Genomic DNA, 13,257 nt, shown 5'->3' on the forward strand with positions numbered 1-13,257 from the left:
CTGGATAAATCGCTGATTGCTGATAACAGGTCGATGGACCTGTACCTTAACTATCATTAACTATCCTAAAAAATATTGAACCTTACTGAACCCTACTGAACCCTACATTTCTGCCAAGAAGAGTTTCAAATATTAGGCATGCTAGATAAATACTTTTGACACTGTTTGTATACTTTTAAGCCTGTGTTGATTTCATGACTGGGTAAACTTTTGACCACAACTCTATCTCTGTGTGTGTGTAAGTCATACACACATACACAGCAGTAGACCTTCTTGCTCTGACCTACAACTCAGCAGTTTAGATCCACAATATCAGCCAGAGCCTCAGCCAAAGCCCAAAAATACACAAATGCATACACACACAAACACACACACTTTAAAAGCCTCAAACACTAGAGCCTTAAGCAAGCAGTTCCTGCCAAATAGCACAGAGAGCATCAAACAATCTTTACCCTGAAGACATTTGAATTTATGCATAAATGCACATAAACACAAACACACGCACACATTTTCTAATATTCCTCATAAGAGAAGGGTATCTGACGAGCGATTACTGCCAAAAAGATCTGTCATCAATTATTAAGCCCAGCCTGAGGCTAGTATCATCACTACTAAAACCAGCAGTTGGGGGGGGGGGGGGATAAGGCAGTCAACCAAGTATGAATTTTAACTTCACACACGTAGATATTAAACTTCAAATAGTCTTTGTGTGTGTGTTTGTGGAGTTTTCATCTTTCAGCTTCCATCGTTCTACTTATAATATGAAGCAATATTAATATAACCTACAGACACATATCATATTAGAGTTACCCTGAGTGTTCCGGTAACCCAGGGTGCTATCAGCTAGCCATTTGTCCCACATTGCTTGTTTTAACACAGTCAACATGCAGTCCGATATATTCACCTCTGAATGGTGAAATGGTGCCAGAGAAACTTTACTGAAACTCCTGTAAAACGCTGTACTTCAGAGGAGTGGCTTTACTGGTCCTCACACACCATATTATAAGGTGCAATGTAAATTTTTGGAAAATTTAAGGACATATAGTGCGTATAATACGGTATATAATAATAATATGTCTATCTGCTTGGAATTAAACACTTTCCGTATTGCAGAAATTATAACTAGTTGTTGTTGGAAAGTCATGGAAATTGGCCTCAATCCAAACTGAAATACAAGCCAGTGCATCATCAACTTTGCTGGCCTCCAGATATGAGACTTTTATCACTAAGAACACATAACATCCCACCAAACTAGCCCAAATCCTGGTGTGCAGATTTGTGATGCTATGTGATGGCTTTTTCACAGTGTCTAGGGAAACCTTACGATAATAAATCCCTTTCTGTGTGAATGCAAATTGCTTGCCCTTTAGCAGCAGGACTCTATTTGTGATGTTTGGACAGGCTGAATCATCCACATAGATAATGCCATGGCAGTCGGTTCCAGTCCGACTGCGTGTCAGGCGCCGATTTGTATGTAACAGCGTGTATGCACTAGTCCCTGGAGACCAATTAGTCATGATCCGTCATGGAGGAAACATGAGCCTTAATGACTCCACATCTGGCCAGTGGCGGTGGCAGCTCAACTAGGGAAGTAGATCAGGAGGAAACTGGGAAAGCCTTGACAGTCAATAAAAGTTATGAGCAATAAGGGCTGATTCAGGAATAAGAATATGGCCAGTGTAGGTCTTGTTCTTCTCCAGCTTTTTTTTCTTTTTAGGATTCAAGACTTTACTGGTTAAAGCAGGGCCTGTTATTAACTCTGACAGTGATATACAATACTGTACACCTACCCAGACTATCATAAATATGCTAATGTGTTTAGTGAAAAATGGTTCTTTGTTCTCAGTTGTATCACATATACACTGACTACATTTTGAACAATGTATTCTAAATTCTAATTTCCAAATGTTTAAGGTGCTCTGCAGTGCAGGAGTGCACTTCAGTGCTGTTTCGTATGATGTAATTGGCCAGCATTTCGACATCCTGCTTCTAGGGGTGAAGTCACTTCAGATTCATAATTTATCCCTCCCTCCATAACATATTTATCATTCTCCAGAGGGAGAGAGAGAGAAAAGTAGAGAGAGGGAGAAAAAGAGACTATTTTTAAATGACCTCAGATAAAAGCCTATTATTCTCTAAGTTAACAGAGAGATGAAAAATCTTTTTAAATGGTACCTGCAGAAGATCTAACAGATCTATCTACTATTACCACAATTTATATTCATTAACATTCCCTGTTGTCCTGATGTATTTAATTCACAGAAGAACCTTGTATTTGTATTTGTGTACAATACAGGTAGAAAAATAGAGATCGGACCAATCTGATGCAATATTAGTATAGCATCTGATATTGACACAATTAATATATAATAGCATATCGGTTATCAGAGGTCTGCAGCTTGTGCTGTATCACACACCAGTCATATTGTTAACAGGACACAGGATCACTGATCTCGAATCCAGCTCCAAATCCTACAGCCAAAGCAGCCTCAAATGAATGAATGAATGAATAAATAAATAAATAAATAAATAGTTGTTTGTTTGGAGATATTTTAGTTTAGAACTGCTGAAGACTTGTAATGAGAAGCCAGCCAGCATAGCAACTCTCAACATGCTACTCTCAAATGTGTTGGGAGAAGGAAAACAAGACACTATTAAAAACACCCCATTCAGCTTTGGACTGATTTTAGTTGACTTGTGTGTGTGATTTTTACACCCCTAATCGGATACCCATTCGATCCTGCATACCCATACAGTAAGTAGCTACATGGTACAGCAACACAGCAAATCTACTTTCCACACAACAGTAACAGTAATATGAGGTTTTGGACAGAAATTCCCTGACTTTCACAGCTGATTCTTAAAGGTCCGCAGCATTTTTAATGTGGTAAAATATATTTAATTTTGAGAAACATCTGTATGGAAGGGTTCATGTGGCATAATAGCTCTGCCTTCACTTGGTATTGAAGGCCGGTCATACTGAAAGATGATCGATGATCAATATCAGCCCCAAAAACACTGATTAGTCTATCAGTAACAAAAATTGTTTATTATCACATAATATGAAAATACAGTGAAACTACACCGCACTACACTTAGATCCATTTTCACTTATGGTATCTTACACCCACTGTTGCACTACCATATATGCCATACTTTATTTGCCTCAGGGGCAAAGACTGTGGACTAGCTTACAGCACTTTTAAAAAGTAAACTCTACCAGAGGTGTCTCACTGATGATCAGCAGCATGCACAGAATGGTACATTCAAGAACCAGAGCCAGTCATTACTTTAATCTAAAGTTCTAACTATGAAGAGAGAGATAAAAGCAGGAGGGTAGCTCTTTCAACACAAAAACACAATAACTGGTGCAACATAAAGCAGAATGGGTAAAGAACCCTATCGCATTGCCTCTCACTATAGTTCTTTTTATGTCCGAAGCTGTTATTGTAGACTAACTGATTAACCTTGATTTTGATTCATTTATAATAAACTTTCCAGCTATGAGTAAAAGAGGAATAGACAGAACTTTCATTTTCTCACAGCAACCCGCTTTCCCTCTTGCATATAAATGAATAATTTACATAAAATTATACACAAAAGTCCTCAAGGCTGTTTGAGGTTGTTGTTTTTTTTTTTTTTCATGCCGGCAAGATGCTACCAAATTTCCCGTCCTTGAGAATGTGTCCTTTCTCTGTGTTTGTAAGGGTGTGTTGTGTGTGTGTGTGTGTGTGTGTTAACACCCTTTCTCTTGCATCCCCGCCTCTCGCTCCCCTACCCTAGATCATTTGTTCAGCGCTCTACAAAGCCGTGTAGCTGCACGTGAGGAGAATGCCTATGCTTTACGGGAGAGGAGGGAAAAAACACAAATGCAAACAAATGAAAAACAAATGTACAAATACAGTGTGTGTTTTCACGGTCATGTTTGTTCTTCTGCTTTATTCGCTTCCTCTACCACCCTCCATTTCTCGCTCGCTCACTCTTTCTCTCTCTCTGAATGTTCTATATTTAGTGCTAGGTCATAGTAGGGGGCTAATTAAAAATACAAGAACAGCCACTGGAGGTCTGCGCTCAAATGCAGGAGAGACGGAGAACACAACACAATACGTAAACCTTCTAAATGCATACTCTGGCATGCAAAAGTTTGGGCACCCCAGTCAAAGTACCTGTTACTGTGCTTATGTATCATAGTAGAAGATGAACAGATCTCCAAAAGGTATAAAGTTAGTAACTTTAAAAAGATTAGGATGTTATTTTTGTTGTGTACAATTTTAGCATGGAAAAAAGAAAATAGTGCAATGCTAAAGTTTGTGCACAAGCCATGGTTAGTTTACCACCATCAGTAATAAATGCCAGGTGTTTTAATTTCAGGTACATTTCAGAGCTTCACAAATGCTCTGTTTCCTTAAAACTACTCCCAGCAAACAGCAGGCAAGGACTGCTCCAAGCAGTTGCCGAGCACTCTGAACACTGGAAGACAAAGAACTTTAGTTAGATGTTTATACTTGATTAAAGCTTTGTTTCGATTAAAATAATCCCTGGTGTGATTGCTCTGCTAGTGTGGTTCATTAGAGTAAGTGTAAATGATGTATTTCGAACTATAGCGAGTAATAAACAAATGGCCCGAGACCACACAAGCATGTGGGTCTCAGGGTGTTTTTATATCTGTTGTTAATTTCTCTGGTCTGAATCCGATAAAGAGTTTACTTACTTTTTAGTTTGGTTTGATTTCACACAAAATCTGAGAATGCGCAAATCTTTCTGCTGCACTTTCAAGTGCAATGTGAAAGAATGTGTTTGTTCATAGTTGTGAACAAACTGCTATAAAGGCAAATCATGAGAATGATCAAACGGAATGTTTTGACGAAGCCCTCAAAGTACCCTTCCCTAAATATAATTGAAAATCAGTGAAAAAAAAACTCAAAGTATGCAGCTAGACGACTCAAGAATCACAAAGAAAAAAGGACAAAAATCTACCAAACAAGAACTGAAAGATTCTTTGCTGCTTCAAAGGTGTTCACAAGCTGTGATTCTCACTATAGAGGATAAACTCAGTACTGCCCATGCAGGCGAAACTTTTGCTTCGGGCCCTTTCCTCTTTTTTCGGTTTGGAAAGCATTTTAAAATATTAAACAAATTGTTCACCTTTAACTTGATGTCTTTTGAAAATCTGGTCTTCGTCTACATCATCTAATAAAGATATTTCATGATATGTTTAAATCATGATGTTAATAATGTATATATTATAATTGTCACAATGTAATAACAATGCTTATATGTATGTTTTCTTTGTTAATCACTGTCAAAATATCACTATGCAGTTGTCTGCAATGATTTGATTTGATTTCCAATGATCTGCTATGGGCAAAATGAGCATCTAACCAATTACTGCCACTAAAAACTGCCATCTCACCATCACTGCCAAAAAAGTAGAGATATATAATAAACAGAACAATATTCAAAATATACTGTTTTCCTAGCGCTAACCGAAGAGCTCACACAATCATACAATCATACTGACCAAACGTGGCCTCTGCCATTAACCCATTCATACATACACATACAGTGGCACAGTGAGTATGCATGCCTGTAATAGCGAGCAGAGAGTGAGGGCTAAGGGCCTGCCTCAAGGGTCCAAAGATGACAGCTTGCTGAACCAAATTAATCAAACACACAACCTAGTCATCAATAACACAGTGTTTTAACTGCTGGACCACCACTGACCCTGTCCTCAAGACATCTGTTACAACATGAGAAGAGCTCCATGAGATTTTTCCTTAGGTCAAAGAACCTTATAGACATATAGACAAGACAGAGAACAGCTGATCATGAAGAAAAAAGAGGTTTCTTCACATGCTGCCAGGTTGGAAGCTCTTACATTATGGGTAGATCTTAAACAGAATAAAATGAATATAGATAACTGGAGAAGTGTTAATTTACCTACGGTAATCCAACCATCCAAGCCAGATCATTAGTCAGAGGAAGAAACTCTGACACCAACTCTTCAATTACTTTTCATCCTTCATCCTAGTTCCTGCTAAAATTAGTTGCATAATGTAAACACATCATCTCCTCAGTTCAGAGGATCCTACAAAGCTGATAGCTTTTTTTATTATTATTCTGCTATTCCTTCCAGTTCGGCTGTAGCTGATAATATCTTCAAAGTATTACCAATTTCTTATCACCTTTGATTCCCACATTTCAAATACTGCCTGACGTGGCCTGTAGCTCATTCCAACATGCTAAATGATCCAAGTGAAGGCAGGGTACAGAAGCAGCTGGCTATTAGCAAAACGCCAGACTGAATCAATGTGATAAAACGAAGGGATCCCTCACAAAATACAGCAAAAGAAATGCTCTCCATCTGCCTTCCATCCATAAAATGTCCCTCTGTCATCTGTCCATCTATTTGTGCCATGTCTACCCATACAGTTAGGCTACATCAGCTGCTCCAATACATTTATACTAGAGTGTAGAACTGTCAACCAGTGCAAATAAAACCAATTTAAATATGAACATTTCAAGCTTCAAACTGTACTTGGCTCAATTTTACTGATCATTTAGTAGGTTTTTAGAAAAAGCAAGACGAAGCCTTATTAAAAGGTAACTAAAGCCCCTGATTTTAGCTGACTCAGCTCAAATTTGAAAAATTGGTTCATTTCACCCACAACATTACAGGAGGGTTAAATAAAGAATGGGCAATTGCTTTAATTGTCTATACCATATTTTGTACAATTGCATAATAATGTAATTAATGTTGTAGGCCTACTTTGAACACCAGTCATCTTTTGACATATCGATTATATTTGTTACAGGGGTGAAGGTCAGTGTAACCTTTAACAGTTAAATTTTCTGACTGTTATCAAGTTTTTTTTTTCTTTTCCTTTCAGCCTTTCGCAAACAATTTCAAGAAAAATTAAAAGTTGAATCTTCTCTCCATTTCTTGTAAAATGATGGTGTAATCCAATTTGCAAAATGCAAAAAAAATAAAATTTAAAATCTGAAAATAAAGAAAAAATATATATTTTTTCCCCTAAAATTACGATTGTAAGGGGCAGAGATGAAATGTGAAATGTGAAAAAATTATTATACAACTTATTTATTGTACACTGCACTAGATTAAAAAAATAATAATTAAAATTAAATAAATTAAAATAAATTAATTAAATTATGAAAATTAAATTAATACACCATATGCTGACCAGTGAACTGTGTACACTTGGTTTCTATGAATAAACCTAAATCATTAAATGTAGAACAAAATTTGGCCTGAAAAAATGGACAGTGACATACAAAAGCTACTGAAAATAGATACTGAATATGCTGTGGTTCTTACACCGAATATACAGTTAGCTAATAACAAAATCAGGTAAATATTTAATAATTACACAACTTGTAGAATCATTTTCACCATTTACCTCTCCATAAAGGTGGTTAAGGTGAGGCCACGTGAAAACCTGACCTAGGATAGGTAACTTAGCTTAATGTGTGAACTGTGTGTTTCCCACCTCATCCCCCCCTCCTCCCTCAGTAAAACAGACTCAACAGCTGGTCACTCCAGCAGCTTTGTCCAGGAGGGCAAAGACCAGGCAGGTGTTCAGCTGAAGTGCGAGTCTGAGGCAGGAACCAGACTAATTTAAACTTAGTAGTTTAGTATCTGTTCGTGTCAGGGTCACTGAGGAGACCTGCAAAAACCAGGGAAACTCGCCCCTCGGCAGAAAGAGGGTGAAAACAAGGCTAAAAACAGCGGTCTCGCTTCACCCAGGCCGGTTTCAACCCCGCACTCGCCTCCTGCTTGAGGCCGCCCTCCCCGCCTCCTTAAGCGGCTCGCTCGCTTCCTTATTTCGCCCTGAAGTCGGGTGTCTCTCACCGCGTCCCGGTGCTTTCACGGACACTTTTAGTGTGAAAATAAATAGATTAAAAAAAGGAAATCTCCTCAGAGGACGAAGTGAACCCGCTTACCTTGCTGTGGCGATGGTTTAACGGCGTTTGTGAACGTTATCGCTTAACTCGTGATAAAAAAAACTCGCTTTTTCGGGACTAGTTGAGCGCTGTGTGGCACTAGTTCTTTTTCTTGGCTGTTTTTTGTGAGAAAATGACGAATATGTTCATGTTAACACCCCGCTTTACTCCTGCTTCACAGCGGCAGCACAGCGTCCGTTAACCCGCTGGTAAAAAAAGTCGTTAATTTTTGAATTTTGAAATGTAAAACAGCTCCGCGCGCTGCCTGCGCGTGCCTGTATGGCAAGCCAAATGGGTCAGAATTCGCCTGGGTCTGACGGCGCTTAAAGCGTGCGTAATACTTAAAAAACGCCGTCCAAAACGCCGTGCAGGGCTTACTTTTACGCCTTGGAACAAACGCGAGGCGCCGCCAGGCGTTTAAGAGCGTGTGGCGGCGCCAGGCGCTTACATAACGCCACCACGCGTTTTCATAACGCCTCCAGGCGTTCCATATGCAAAAACGGACAGAATATACATATCCCCTCCTTCTCCAAGCAGTTCAGCCCTCTGACTCTGTCAGGGAACTATATCTCCTGTTAAAATAAAAGCCCCCAAGTGCTTCAAATGTCTGCTGTGTTATTAGATGTGCTAGATTCATGTATTTCTGGCTAAACTGGGCTTTGCAAAATGTAGTCCCTGATTAAAACATAACAAAATGTAATCAAATGTACTTATTTTTTATCAACTCTTTCATTGCTGGCCTATTTAGTAATCATGTTTAATTTGTCTGATGCCGCAAGACCTGAGCCAGCAAACACACACACACACACACTCTCTCTCGAAGGCATTGGGGATTTTAATAAAACGCGCAATACAGAGACCACCACAGCATACAGAATGAATGCATAAATGGAGAAATTAGGAAATCAACCGGACACACAAAATCCAGCAACACATTTAGCAGATCTGTGTAGAGATTCTATACGTTTTAGGGTCACTCTTAAAAAAATAAAAACTGTTCACTATGAGATCGTAATATTCCGAATCATTCAGTATTCAAGGTATTCCTTAATTAAATTGTTTTTGATCATGGTACATCCTTATATTATTTTTTGCTTTCTTACTTTTTAAATAAAAGCCCTTTTTGTATCGCTGCCGCGCAAACGGGCAGCGTGGGTCTAAAATGAGCCACATTCATTTTCTATGCTACTTCAAGTATGGCTGTGTGGTTCTATGATATATTTTAGCAACGCATTAATTCCGTCGTTCAGAATTTAATTGACGAATTTATGAATGAGTGTTTCTTTTGCACAAATCTTCATTTTCATTCTCCTTACACAGGTTTACACACACGGGTCAGACACAACGCACATGAATTTACCATTTCACAGCTCAGCACAGCTCCCTCAGTACTGTTTTACGATAACATCACCTTAGAAAATATTTGATGCCACTAGTGAAAGATAACTGTATATAATATTTGATTAGGATTAGGTTACCATTAGAGTGAGAATATTACCTGTCAGAAAGTTACAAGTACGTATTATTAGATGTTGACATATTCTATTTTAGTTAGCTTAATATACTGTAGTACTTTGTTAGGCCATTTAGCTACAGGGTGTGTTTATAATAATGTTCTTGGTGACAGTAACTGAAATATTTTATTAATTTAAAGAATAAACATTTTTAATAAAATAAATAGTACAGTCTAATATAGGATAATGATAATAATAATAATAATAATAATAATAATAATAATAATAATAATAATAATAATAATAATATTGACATTATTTTGACATATTCTATTTTAGTTAGCATTCTGAATATTTTGTAGATTTTTTTAAAACTGCACACACACACACACACTTTTATTATTACTATTATTATTATTAATATAATTTGATATTATTATTATTATTATTATTATTATTATTATTATTATTATTATTATTATATTGATATAATTATTATTATATTGAATTAATAAATTATTTAAACAAGCCCGGAGTGGCTAATCGGGAGGATTCCCGATGGGCGGGGCGAGTTTGGGCCGGTTGGACGGAAAAAAATTATTTACCCTCACTTCTCTAATCTTATTCTTGCATTCATTGCCATTCAACTACGTATGCACTCTCTATTCGTCTGACAACACAGCCCCTACGTCGGGTTTAACCATCTGAGGGAATTCTCCTCTCCCAAATGTTTGAGTTGGTTGCGTCCACGAGTGGTCTTTTCTGAAGCGATCAAATTAAATGCAGCAACAGAATAGCACAAAGCGTCAGACGACTGTGATGGAGGGTAAAAAGAGGCCAGGTGGAGCCGAAAAGGCCAGATTAAAAAAAGAAAGAAGATGGAAGAAGAAGCAGCCAAATGTGCAAAATTAACAAACTTGTTTTCCAGAAGACAGACTTCAGCTGCAGCCGGTAAACAGAGATATGGAAATAATCTTGAATCGTCAGCTATTGGGCAACGTTTGCAATGTCGATTTAGCGTAGTTTATTTTGTAGAGCCCAATACACATCATTAACCTCTTAACACGCCCTGGCCCGCCGACGGGCCAGAAATATGTCATAGTTAATATCTTTTTGTGTTTATGAATAATTATTTTTTTAATTTTAAAGCCTAGAATCTCTGCTTTTCAGTATCTAGCCTATTTAGCTGTATGTCCTTTCAGGAAATAAACATTTAGGGCGAAATATGCCTTGTTTATTAGAATTAAGATTTTGAATCTGGTAAAGCTTTATATTCTGTCTTTAAGCTACTGCTTTGAGGATTCACTATTTCATTTTGATCCTTTAGAATTCGTTAGATTATATTTCTTTTAGTTTAGTTGGTTATTTTCCTATTTTACATCTATTTTTCTGTTTTTATTAAATGTTGTTATTAGCTTATTAGCTTCTAGCTTGTTAGCATACAGAACGTTTCCCTGGTCTTTTAAATGAATATTTATTTATTAATTATAATATAATATAATAGCTGTATCTAATTTTAAGCCAGACAGACACTGTGTGATTTTTTTAATCAGGTGCTGAGATCTCATTCGCATGTTTGAATGGTTTGTCCTGTACGAAAACGCACCTGATATATGCTGACACTGTAGTCTGACTGGCAGACTGAGAGACTGAATGTCATGCAGCCCCAAAGCAATAGAATTAGCGCCAGATCCCCGCGAGCCGCGCACCTATTAATCCACCTGCGGAGCTTCAAACGCGCAGATGAGCGCATCACTTTCCTCAGCTGGTCGGGCTCCAGGAAATAGTCTGTGATGTCATCTGTTTTTTAATACTATTTTAATTGTATATAAAGCTATTGCATGATAATCACCATATAGCTAAGTAACCAAGTCTTATTGTTAACGAAACTTCTCATTAACTGAAACGAATAAAAACGGTGATTAAAAGAAAAAAAACTAAAACGAACTGAAATTACAGATTAAATACCCTCAGTTTCGTGTTTGTTAATTTATTTATAATTGATTTATATAAATGTGGTATATCATGATATATATCGTTATTGTGATATATATATATATATAAAATATTTTCCCATATCGCCCAGCACTACTTTTAAGTCAAATTAATTACCTTTTAAATCTTTATTTGATTTAAATTGGAATTAAACGTGTTTAGGTGAAGGGTGTTCTGTTAACTTACCAACATATACTTGTACTTATATGTAATAAAAAGGCATTGTAAGATCTAGCTGCTGTTTTATTTATTCAAATTCCTGCTCCATGGAAAAAATGGGCTGGATTTGGGCACGAAACTCCCGGGCTGAAAAAAGGGCCCACTCCGGCCCTGAATTAAATGTTTTACCGTTTTTTTTTTTGCGTAACCACCGCGGTAAATAAAGTGCGGGAAAAATTTAGTTTGCGCACTTAAACAAAGCGAAAATATTCTACTCTGCACGCATTATAAATATGTTTTGCATTTTTATTTAGGATTCAGGAAAAATATGATCGCTGTAGGACGCCTGCTCGTAAAAATGGGCACAATTGCTAAAGCGTGTTATTATTATTATTATTATTATTATTATTATTATTATTACTACTACTATTATTTACAAAATCCAAAAGATTTACAGATGTTTTGTTTGAATGTTCTACATAAAACGTTTATTATTGTTATTATTATTATTATTATTATTATTATTATTATTATTATTATTATTATTATCATTATCCTATATTAGACTGTACTATTTATTTTATTAAAAATGTTTATTCTTTAAATTAATAAAATATTTCAGTTACTGTCACCAAGAACATTATTATAAACACACCCTGTAGCTAAATGGCCTAACAAAGTACTACAGTATATTAAGCTAACTAAAATAGAATATGTCAACATCTAATAATACGTACTTGTAACTTTCTGACAGGTAATATTCTCACTCTAATGGTAACCTAATCCTAATCAAATATTATATACAGTTATCTTTCACTAGTGGCATCAAATATTTTCTAAGGTGATGTTATCCTAAAACAGTACTGAGGGAGCTGTGCTGAGCTGTGAAATGGTAAATTCATGTGCGTTGTGTCTGACCCGTGTGTGTAAACCTGTGTAAGGAGAATGAAAATGAAGATTTGTGCAAAAGAAACACTCATTCATAAATTCGTCAATTAAATTCTGAACGACGGAATTAATGCGTTGCTAAAATATATCATAGAACCACACAGCCATACTTGAAGTAGCATAGAAAATGAATGTGGCTCATTTTAGACCCACGCTGCCCGTTTGAGCGGCAGCGATACAAAAAGGGCTTTTATTTAAAAAGTAAGAAAGCAAAAAATAATATAAGGATGTACCATGATCAAAAACAATTTAATTAAGGAATACCTTGAATACTGAATGATTCGGAATATTACGATCTCATAGTGAACAGTTTTTATTTTTTTAAGAGTGACCCTAAAACGTATAGAATCTCTACACAGATCTGCTAAATGTGTTGCTGGATTTTGTGTGTCCGGTTGATTTCCTAATTTCTCCATTTATGCATTCATTCTGTATGCTGTGGTGGTCTCTGTATTGCGCGTTTTATTAAAATCCCCAATGCCTTCGAGAGAGAGTGTGTGTGTGTGTGTGTTTGCTGGCTCAGGTCTTGCGGCATCAGACAAATTAAACATGATTACTAAATAGGCCAGCAATGAAAGAGTTGATAAAAAATAAGTACATTTGATTACATTTTGTTATGTTTTAATCAGGGACTACATTTTGCAAAGCCCAGTTTAGCCAGAAATACATGAATCTAGCACATCTAATAACACAGCAGACATTTGAAGCACTTGGGGGCTTTTATTTTAACAGGAGATAT

At 36.7% G+C, this 13,257-nt stretch overlaps 1 protein-coding gene across 2 annotated transcripts in view; it reads right to left on the reverse strand.

Moving 5' to 3' along the window:
• The window catches only part of klhl5 (kelch-like family member 5), a 55,265-nt gene extending 47,017 nt beyond the window's left edge, over positions 1–8,248 (reverse strand). For both annotated transcript variants that reach the window (XM_049472594.1, XM_049472593.1), the window contains exon 1: positions 7,963–8,248. The gene's annotated coding sequence lies outside the window, so the exon portion shown is untranslated. The remainder of the gene's footprint in view (positions 1–7,962) is intronic.
• Positions 8,249–13,257: the final 5,009 nt, after the last annotated feature.

Source organism: Astyanax mexicanus, chromosome 25, assembly GCF_023375975.1.
Source record: "Astyanax mexicanus isolate ESR-SI-001 chromosome 25, AstMex3_surface, whole genome shotgun sequence".
Lineage (NCBI taxonomy): Eukaryota > Metazoa > Chordata > Actinopteri > Characiformes > Acestrorhamphidae > Astyanax > Astyanax mexicanus.